Source organism: Epinephelus moara, chromosome 15, assembly GCF_006386435.1.
Source record: "Epinephelus moara isolate mb chromosome 15, YSFRI_EMoa_1.0, whole genome shotgun sequence".
Lineage (NCBI taxonomy): Eukaryota > Metazoa > Chordata > Actinopteri > Perciformes > Serranidae > Epinephelus > Epinephelus moara.
Window position 1 is genome coordinate 6,273,555 of NC_065520.1, and position 9,015 is coordinate 6,282,569.

At 39.4% G+C, this 9,015-nt stretch overlaps 1 long non-coding RNA gene across 1 annotated transcript; it reads right to left on the bottom strand.

The window, feature by feature from the left end:
- Positions 1-2,222: 2,222 nt before the first annotated feature.
- On the bottom strand, positions 2,223-4,659 carry LOC126401952 (uncharacterized). Its single transcript, XR_007571141.1, has 3 exons — positions 4,522-4,659; positions 2,749-2,850; positions 2,223-2,548 (listed from the first exon to the last, which is right to left on the bottom strand). It is a non-coding gene; the product is annotated as an uncharacterized LOC126401952 (long non-coding RNA).
- Between the last annotated feature and the right edge of the window lie 4,356 nt (positions 4,660-9,015).

Here is a 9,015-nt window from a genome sequence, read left to right on the forward strand (position 1 = left end):
TTTTAAAAAAGTTTTTGCTTTTTTAAAAAAAAAACTTTTTTTCCAGTTTCTACAAACTTTTGTTGTTACTTTTTTTTTTTTTTTTTTTTTTACCATTGTTTTATAGAGTTTTTCTTTGCTTTTTTAAATAACCTTTTTTATTAGCTCAGAGTCTGTCAGCGTCAAAGAAAGAGGTCAGATTCGGGAGGAAGTGCTGACCCGAGAGGCTAAATTTAATTTAAAACAGCTGCTTCAATGTATTTTATGGTGAATCTACATGTTCACACTGCTGTTCTGCCATGCAGTATGTGGCCTGATTTTTTTTTAACTAGTAATCACCATTATCATAAAAAATGTTTTGTATAAGAAGTATGGCTAATATTTTCCATCAACCATCAACACATACTCTATTAAATCCTCCTGAGGTGCAAACAAGAACTAAAATTACTGCATTAAAGCATTTAAAACCCAATTTTCTAACATTTTGTCAGTTTAACATCCAGTCATTGGTTTACTTTACAAAGTAAGGTTGTACATTTATGACATGATGGCTTATGTGCTTCACTGTTTCCTTCATAGGAATTTAATGAACTCAACCAACATTCACATTTAATTTCCTTGTTGAGTTTTAATACTGCGTCATTGAGTCTTTGGGTGTATCTGTTCACCTGTTCTGGATGTGTGAGGTATAACATTTATTTGAAACCTTCTCAGTCTTTATAATATTTCACATTTCAAAACATGATTTACCTGATTCCTGTTTGTGAATATGTTACTCAGCAAAAGAGAATCAAAGGCCGTAACAAAGCCCTGCTCAGATTGAGAGTGAGATACGCAGATAGAAAAAACAACAACTTACTGTCAGCATCCGCAGTGGAGAAGAGCGCCACTAAGATGGACACTTGAAAGATGTTCAGACGGTAGTTTGGTCTCATGGTGGAAACACTTCAAGAACCAGCTATCCACTTCTGTCAAACATCTATCACTGTAGGTCTGCTCTAGATATCACAGTGAATGATGTGTGGTGTACTGAACTTCCTGCTTTTGTTTGCCGTGGTCTTCAGTGTATGTGTACCCCCATTAAACTCAACATACGTGTCATAGTATAGAAATACACAAACACACACCTTTTATCTGGGGCCAGATGCATAAACAATTTGTATGCACAAACCATGCATTCAGGAGCCACCCCCTTGCCCACTTTGCCTCCAACTTCCTACCCCGTTTTGCCCTTTCATGAATATTACAGATCATGTTGTTTGTTTGCAGTCGTAGCAGTTCATCTATTTGTACACATATTAATATGGCAGATCATAACTGACCTAACGTAGATGTGTGTCCACTCATACCTGCACTTCACTGCACTTCACACATTAAATCATGCATGTCTGTATGCATTTTATATAAAGGATATCACCCAGTCAGCACCTACACCACCTGTTGGAGAACCTCACACAGTCTGTGACATTGCACTTTCTTTTTCATTTTCATTGTCCGGTCTAATGAATGGTGGAGGGCCACAAAGCAACTACGCTCAGGGCACCCAAACAGCTAGCAGCGGATCTGGTGTGGATGAGGGGGATGGGAGCACGATCGCCAGCTGTAGCAGGATGTGTCAGTACGTCTGAGATTTGGGGAATTTTTGAGTTATTGGTTAGAAATAAGTCAGTTCAAGAGTAAGAGTGATGAGCTGGTGAAAAGTATGGAAGTTTGAGAGTAGTCGGATGTTTTAGTCGGCAACACTCGCTGTTTATTTCAGTGGTTTGACCTGCCTGTTTTCATCCCCAACTCCTCAAATACCGCCACATGTCAGTGATTTTGGCGTCAGATACCAGTGCAAAAAAGCACCTACCAGCTTGTAATACCACAGAAAGGCATCAGTTTGTAATGCTGCTGGCAACTACGTAATATAAAGAGTTCGAGTCCTTATAGGGCAGGCAGGAGGGGAGGTGGATGGGTCCAAAACACCCAAACTGTCACCTGGGAGCCCACTGTTAACTCTCCGTGTGAGTTTTAGGCTAAACCATGATGTTTTTGTTGAATCCTGACCACATGCTTTTGTTGCATAAGGAAATAAATGTAAAAACAAGGTGTTTTACCAACATTGTATGTGTATCTTGCAAAAGACTGTATGTATGTAATTACATGTATGTAAGGCACACACACACACCTTTTTTTCCAACCTTGGTGCATCTGAAACTTGGAGGATTTCGAGTAAACAATTGTGTTTCTTTGTTTTTAGATTGTTTTAATGAAGAAAAAAAACAGTTACGGAAACAAATTATGTGACAAAAAAGATGTGATTATTTTAAGGCCATAAAAAAGCCAATCAATTATTCCCAAAGCATATTACATGAAAATACATAAAGCCAAAGATGAGCGTTGATAAACACAAATCAGGTACAAGTTACAGGTTAGGAATTCTTGGAATGAATACAATGACATGTTTTCATATTCATCATTCTGACACAACAGACTGGTTTCAAGGCACAGACATCGGCTGATGGTCGGTGAGGCATCATGGGAGGGCTGGCGGCTCAGACCGGGTGTGTCCCTGGATCCTCCTGGGCTGTAATGACATCAGAAGAGGTTAATTACTGTTCTCAGAATCATTATAGTGTTTATAAACTATATTGTCTGTTTATTCTTATGGTTTTATGGCATGTCTCATCTGTTTTTTTATTGTTTTGTTTTTCAGATGAGACCTTCAACCTGCAGAGGTCCTCTGCTACTGAACAACCAACATATGTAAAAATCAGAAATTCTCACCTCCACACCTACATTTTGCTGCAACACATAGAATCACCGATATGATGGAAAACACGAGCCCAAGAACACGTAACAGAAATATCCAGTTATATGTTTCCGCCACTGCAAAATAAAGAGGATATCAGACTCAGCATCAACACAGAATGTAAGCCATATAATGCATATGAAACAACGACATCACTGTGAGAGAGTGAATTAAGCATCAGTACAGTCCAGTTTAGGTTTAATCTTTTTAAATTTTTATATACTTTTTTTTTGCCTCGTGGTTTTTACAAAATTCCTGAAAAAACTGCGTAAAATTTCCCATTCAAAGTGATTGGAGATTTTCAAGAAATTGACGTAAAATCCCTCCTCTTTGAGGCCACACCAAATCGCCATACTTTGACATAAAAACAATGATTCAAAGCTTAAACGACTCATGAGACTCTCCACTCCATCGGCCCAAATGAGCATTTTGATATCTTGTACGGTTTTTAAGAAATTTCAGTTTACATAGCATTATGTTTTCAGACATTTCAGATTTTATGATGGGTGTCTGTGGGAGAGAGCTAGAGTGGTGACATCATCACTAGAGAGTGGAAAAGCTGGAAGATCTTAAAAATTTCAAAACAAATTGTTCGCACTGCCACAGTTATCTCTTACATACACAATTTATACATCAAAACATAGGAAAATTTGTGCTGGTCACATTAATGTGACAGTGCAATCACACACACTTACACATGTGGCTCAGCTTCCAAGCGAAGGGAGAGACACTTTTTTCTCATTCACTTTCATGTAAAAAAGCTGGAAAAGAGCTGGGGGCACCAGTTTTCTAACCTGCGACCATGGTCACATTTTTGACTCCACAACCACAAAAAAGTCATCTATGCATTTGGGAGAATCTCCTTTCTATAAGGGTATCCTTATGTTAATGATTGGACCCACGGTTTTGGCGTCAAAAGGAGGTGTTTGAGGGGTCACATCTCCATTAAAAGAACAGCCTGCTCTTAGCTGCTCACTGCCACTCAGTGACAGCAACATTTCCTAGTTTGTTTGGGTTTTTTTCTGTTTTTTTTTTTTATACTTTTTTCATTTAAAATTTTTCTATTGTTTTAAAGATTTTTTTAAAAAAACTTTTTAACTTTTTTTTTTTTAAACAGTTTTTCTTTACTGTTTTTATAGGCTCAGGGTCTGTCAGTGTCAAAGGAAGTATGTAGCCTGTGCAGAGAGGATCCCCCCCCCCCCCCCCATCACCACCACCACCACCACCACCACCACAAGCGGATCGTGTCATTCTTCATACTGCGTCAGCTGACTTCCTCCTTTGCTCCTGTCAGGGAGGCCAGTCTAGAAATACACCTTGTATAATATGTATGGCTAATATTTTCCATCCACCATCTTCACATACATAAAAATCCTCCTGAGGTGCAAACTAATTAAAATGACTGTATTAAAGCATCCAATTTTTGAACAGCCATTTATTGGTTTTATTTACTTTTTCTTTCTAAAATGAGGCTTGCTTATGCTCATAGGAATTTAATGAACTGCACCAACATCCTACATTCACATTTGATTTCCTTGTTGAGTTTTGAGTCTTTGGGTGTAACTGTTCACCTGTTCTGTATGTGTGAGGTATGATACGTTTATTTAAAAACTTCTTTATAACCTTTAACATCTTAAAAACATGATTTACCTGATTCCTGTTTGTGACTTGTTACTCAGCAAAAGAGAGACAAAGGCCGTAACAAAGACCTGCTCAGATTGAGCGTGAGAAAAAAATCAAAAACTTACTGTCAGCATCCGCAGTGGAGAAGAGCGCCGCTAACATGGACACTTGAAGGATGTTCAGACGGTAGTTTGGTCTCATGGTGGAAACACTTCAAGAACCAGCTATCCACTTCTGTCTATCACTGTAGGTCTGCTGTAGATATCACAGTAAATGGTGTCTGGTATACCTGACTTCCTGCTTTTGTTTGCATGGTCTTTGGTGTTTTGTGCACACACACACACACACACACACACACACACACACACACACACACACACAAACCTTCTATCTAGGTCACAGACCATGAGTACGTCTTTTCCCACACATAACTGACTTTTAAATTTCCACACCACCCTCAGAAGAAACGTACAATTATGCAAATACAAATGCAGGTAACGCGCAGAAACTGTCCATTTCCTGTGAAAATGGAAGTGTGTTTTGAAAATACACAATGTGTAACAAACATGAATTAATACACCATCCCTGAATGTGAACAACACATGTAGGAGGATACCCAGCGCATCATATTTAGATGTGAAAGTCCACTGACAAAGCGGAGATATTTGACGGGTTGGAATGAGAATGCATTGGTTTGGAAGTTATCTGTGCTCAGACGAGTTGTGCCCATTCAAGCTGGTGGGGTACTGAAAGTTTTGGCTTGTATGACATGGCTTAGTTTGCCATCCATGCTGTCAGCTGTCTGTCACTTTGGTTTTAGGCTTAACATGTTTATAGTTTTGGTAACTTGGCCTGCAAGTTAGATTAGAAAGCTCATATTCCATAAACTGTTGAAGTTTCTATCATTTTTGGTTTCTGATGATGAGTGGAGAGGTGACATTATGTTTTCTTTGTTTTCATATACGTTTATGTGATGTGTGGTTTAATTCTACTTCCTGTTCGTCAGCTGACACTCTGTCTGCTCCCAAATGCACAACAGATACTGTACCCAAGAAGAGACGCTACTTTGATCGACATCAAAAGAGAGCACAGAGAACACAGGTACACACACACACACCCACACACACACACACACACACACACACACCAATATAGATTAAAAGACAATCACATTTAAAAAAGGGTATCTGCAGCAAATGTGTGGACACTGACTGTTACCTGTACAGGAAACAAAACTATTCACCTGTAAATTTGTTACACTCTGCACACACACACTGATAGATCCAGAACTTTCACTTCTGCTTTTAAACAGCTTTATTCACAGGAAATCAGAAGCACAAAGCGGAGCCAGCAGTAATATTCAACGATATCCATGGCAGTAAACACATCATTATGAAGACACAGATCATATTTTGTTAATAGGTCATGAAAACTGAATCAATAATTCACAAAGCATATGACTTAGAAATACATAAAAGCAAAGCCGAGCATTAATATGAATCATTTTGACTTCGCAGACTGATCTCAAGGCACAGACATCACGATGACTGATCGTTTAGATCTGAGTGGTGGCAGCATCACGGGGGGGCTGGTGGTTCAGATCTCTTGTGTCCCTGGATTTTCCTGCACAGTTGGATTGACATCAGAAGAGGTTAGCTACTGTTTTTTATGTTTTGTACCTCAGCAGACCTGCAGAGGTCTTTTGCTGCTGTATGTAAAAATCAGAAATTCCCACCTTTACATCCACATCTTGATCCAACATATATAGCTACAACTATGATGACAAACGCCATGATCCCGACAACACGGTACACATATGGCCAGAAAGTGTCCTGAGCTGCGGGACTGTCTGCAACATAAAACAGGACATTTGAATAAGCTTCAAAGGCGCATGGATGTATGAAAAGATTATTCGTATAAAGAAGATGTTTGTTCTTGATCTATATGTACAGTGCGTGTGTTTTCTTACCTGGTTCCGAAGTTGTCCATGTACCTGTGGTGAGTTTGACATCTGAAAAGCATTCAGATAGTTAACACGTCTTCAGTCTGATTATTTTGGAAATAATAAGGGCTTCTCAATTAATAATGTAGTAGTAGTAAGAAATGGTTTCCTGCGTCTGTACAGTCCAGTATAAGTTTAGTTCTGCTGTGCAGAAAGGATCACTCACCGTGGACAGAGACGTTGATGTTATGACTCACAATGTCTCCAATTCCACACTGATACACACCCGAGTCATTTCTGAATATGTTTTGGAAGATCAAAAACGATATTCCTTCTGAATGGTTTACAAGTTCCCATTCCGTTGTAACGCGACTGCTGACATCAACAGGGACATCAATTATCTCTCGCTTATACCAGGTGACTGTTGGTGGTGAGTTTTTGCAGAACATAACAGTGCAGTTAATCCTGAGGTCTTCTCCAATGACAGCTTCATTAACTGTGTCACGGGCCACTTTTAGATCAACTTCACAGTCTGAATCTTCACCTGCAAAAGGACAATGACACAACGCACAGATCAGAAATGACAAAGTGATACCAGCTGACGATGACACAACATGAAAGCAGTGAGATGTTATCTGACAATTGACAACCACAGAAATAAGTTGTATGGGTTTTATAAAGCTGCTGCTGCAGCCAGGTCACCAAGTCATGTGGAGTGTATTTGAGGTTAAAGCTCTGTTTTTGGTATTGGGTTCTGTGCTTCCCTGAAATCAGTTCAATCCAGTTCAGTCCAGTTGTTGGACAAAGTTGGACTACCCAGCACACTGATCCTGTACTAAGAGGTGGAGGTAGAAACACTGCAGTCCGTAGACAGATCGAGAGGGAATTGTCACTTTTGCTTACACACCTGCTATTTCTTAAATTTCCAACTGACTGTGAGAGACAGTCTAAACACTCCAGCCTGTTCTTTTTTGTTCTGAAAATGTTGGTGCACAGCCTTGTTCTGGCGACAATCAGTGAGGTGCAGACGTTCCTCTGTATCGTTGGCAAAGAGGAAATGCAGCAAGAGTTGGAGCAGTGATGCGGCTATAACAGATCCAAGGTCTAGGTACATGTCCTTAAGAGTTACATACAGTTTCAACTGATGGTATTAATCGTTCAAAATTCTTGTTATTGTGGGTTAATGGTTTAACAGTTAATTATTAACATCCCTAAGACAGACAAATCAGGAGGCGACACAGTCTGGCACGATCTGGCTACAAATTATATGATCTTGTGCTTGGTTTATATCAGGTGTTAAGTTAGCAGATAAAAACGAGCAGCAAAATGAGGTGCAAGCTTTAAATTTGTTGTATATATAGTGTTGTATTGTTTTGAATCTGCTTTCATCCATCTACTCACTGATCACAGTCCTTCAAAACAAGCTGGTTGGATGGAGCGGGTGAGACAGCAGCGCCCACTTAGGAGACAGGAAGTGTATAGCGTCCATTTTATACCACTGGCGCAGCTTGTAGTGCATTAACCATGACTACAAAGCATCTTTGGTTACATTACCAACGTTAACTTTGGTTTCACACAGGACACTAACACCAAGTCTCCTGGATGAAAGTCCTTTGTTTGTTAGACCCATCCCCCTCCACCACCACCACCACCACCACCACCACCACCACAGGCGGACTGTGTCGCACTTTATACTGCATTGCCTGACTTCCTCCTTTGCTCCTGTCAGGGAGGACAGTCTTGAAAAATGCATTATATATGAAGTATTGATAATATTTTCCATCCACCATCTACACACAGTTTATTAAGATCCTCTTAGGTGCAAACATGAACTAAAATCACTGCATTAATTCACGTTAAAGACCCAATTTCTTCACATTTTGTCAGTTTAACAGCCATTCATTCATATATATTCATTTTTTTTTTTACAAAGTCAGGCAGTACATTTACAACATGGTCGCTCATGTCTTTCACTTTTTCCTTCATAGGAATGAAACTGACTGCAACTACATTCACATTCAATCTAGTATATTTCCTAGTTGAGTTTTAATGCGATTGAGTCTTTGGGTGTGCCTGTACGCCTGCCTATTTTAGATTTTATATGTTGGATCAGACGTGTAATAATGATAATAATAATCGAAACATTTTCAGTCTTTATAACCTTTAACATTTGAAAACATGATTTATCTGATTCCTGTTTGTGAATACGTTACTTAGCGAAAGAGAATCAAAGGCCTGAACACAGACCTGCTCACATTGAGAGTGAGCGACGTAAATAGAAAAACAAAAACTTACTACCAGCTTCCAACCTGAGGAAGAGCGCTGCTAAGATNAAAAACTTACTACCAGCTTCCAACCTGAGGAAGAGCGCTGCTAAGATGGACACTTGAAAGATGTTCAGACGGTAGTTTGGTCTCATGGTGGAAACACTTCAAGAACCAGCTATCCACTTCTGTCAAACAACTATCACTGTAGGTCTGCTGTTGATATCAAAGTAAAGGACGTCTGGTATACCTCACTTCCTGCTTTTGTTTGCTGTGGTCTTAGATGTATGCTTACCTCCATTACCCTTAACATATATTCCATATCAAAGCACAAAGAGCACACCTTTTTTTAACCTTGGTACATCTGGCACTTTGGGGGGTTTTGAGTAAACATTTGTGTGTCTGTGGTATTA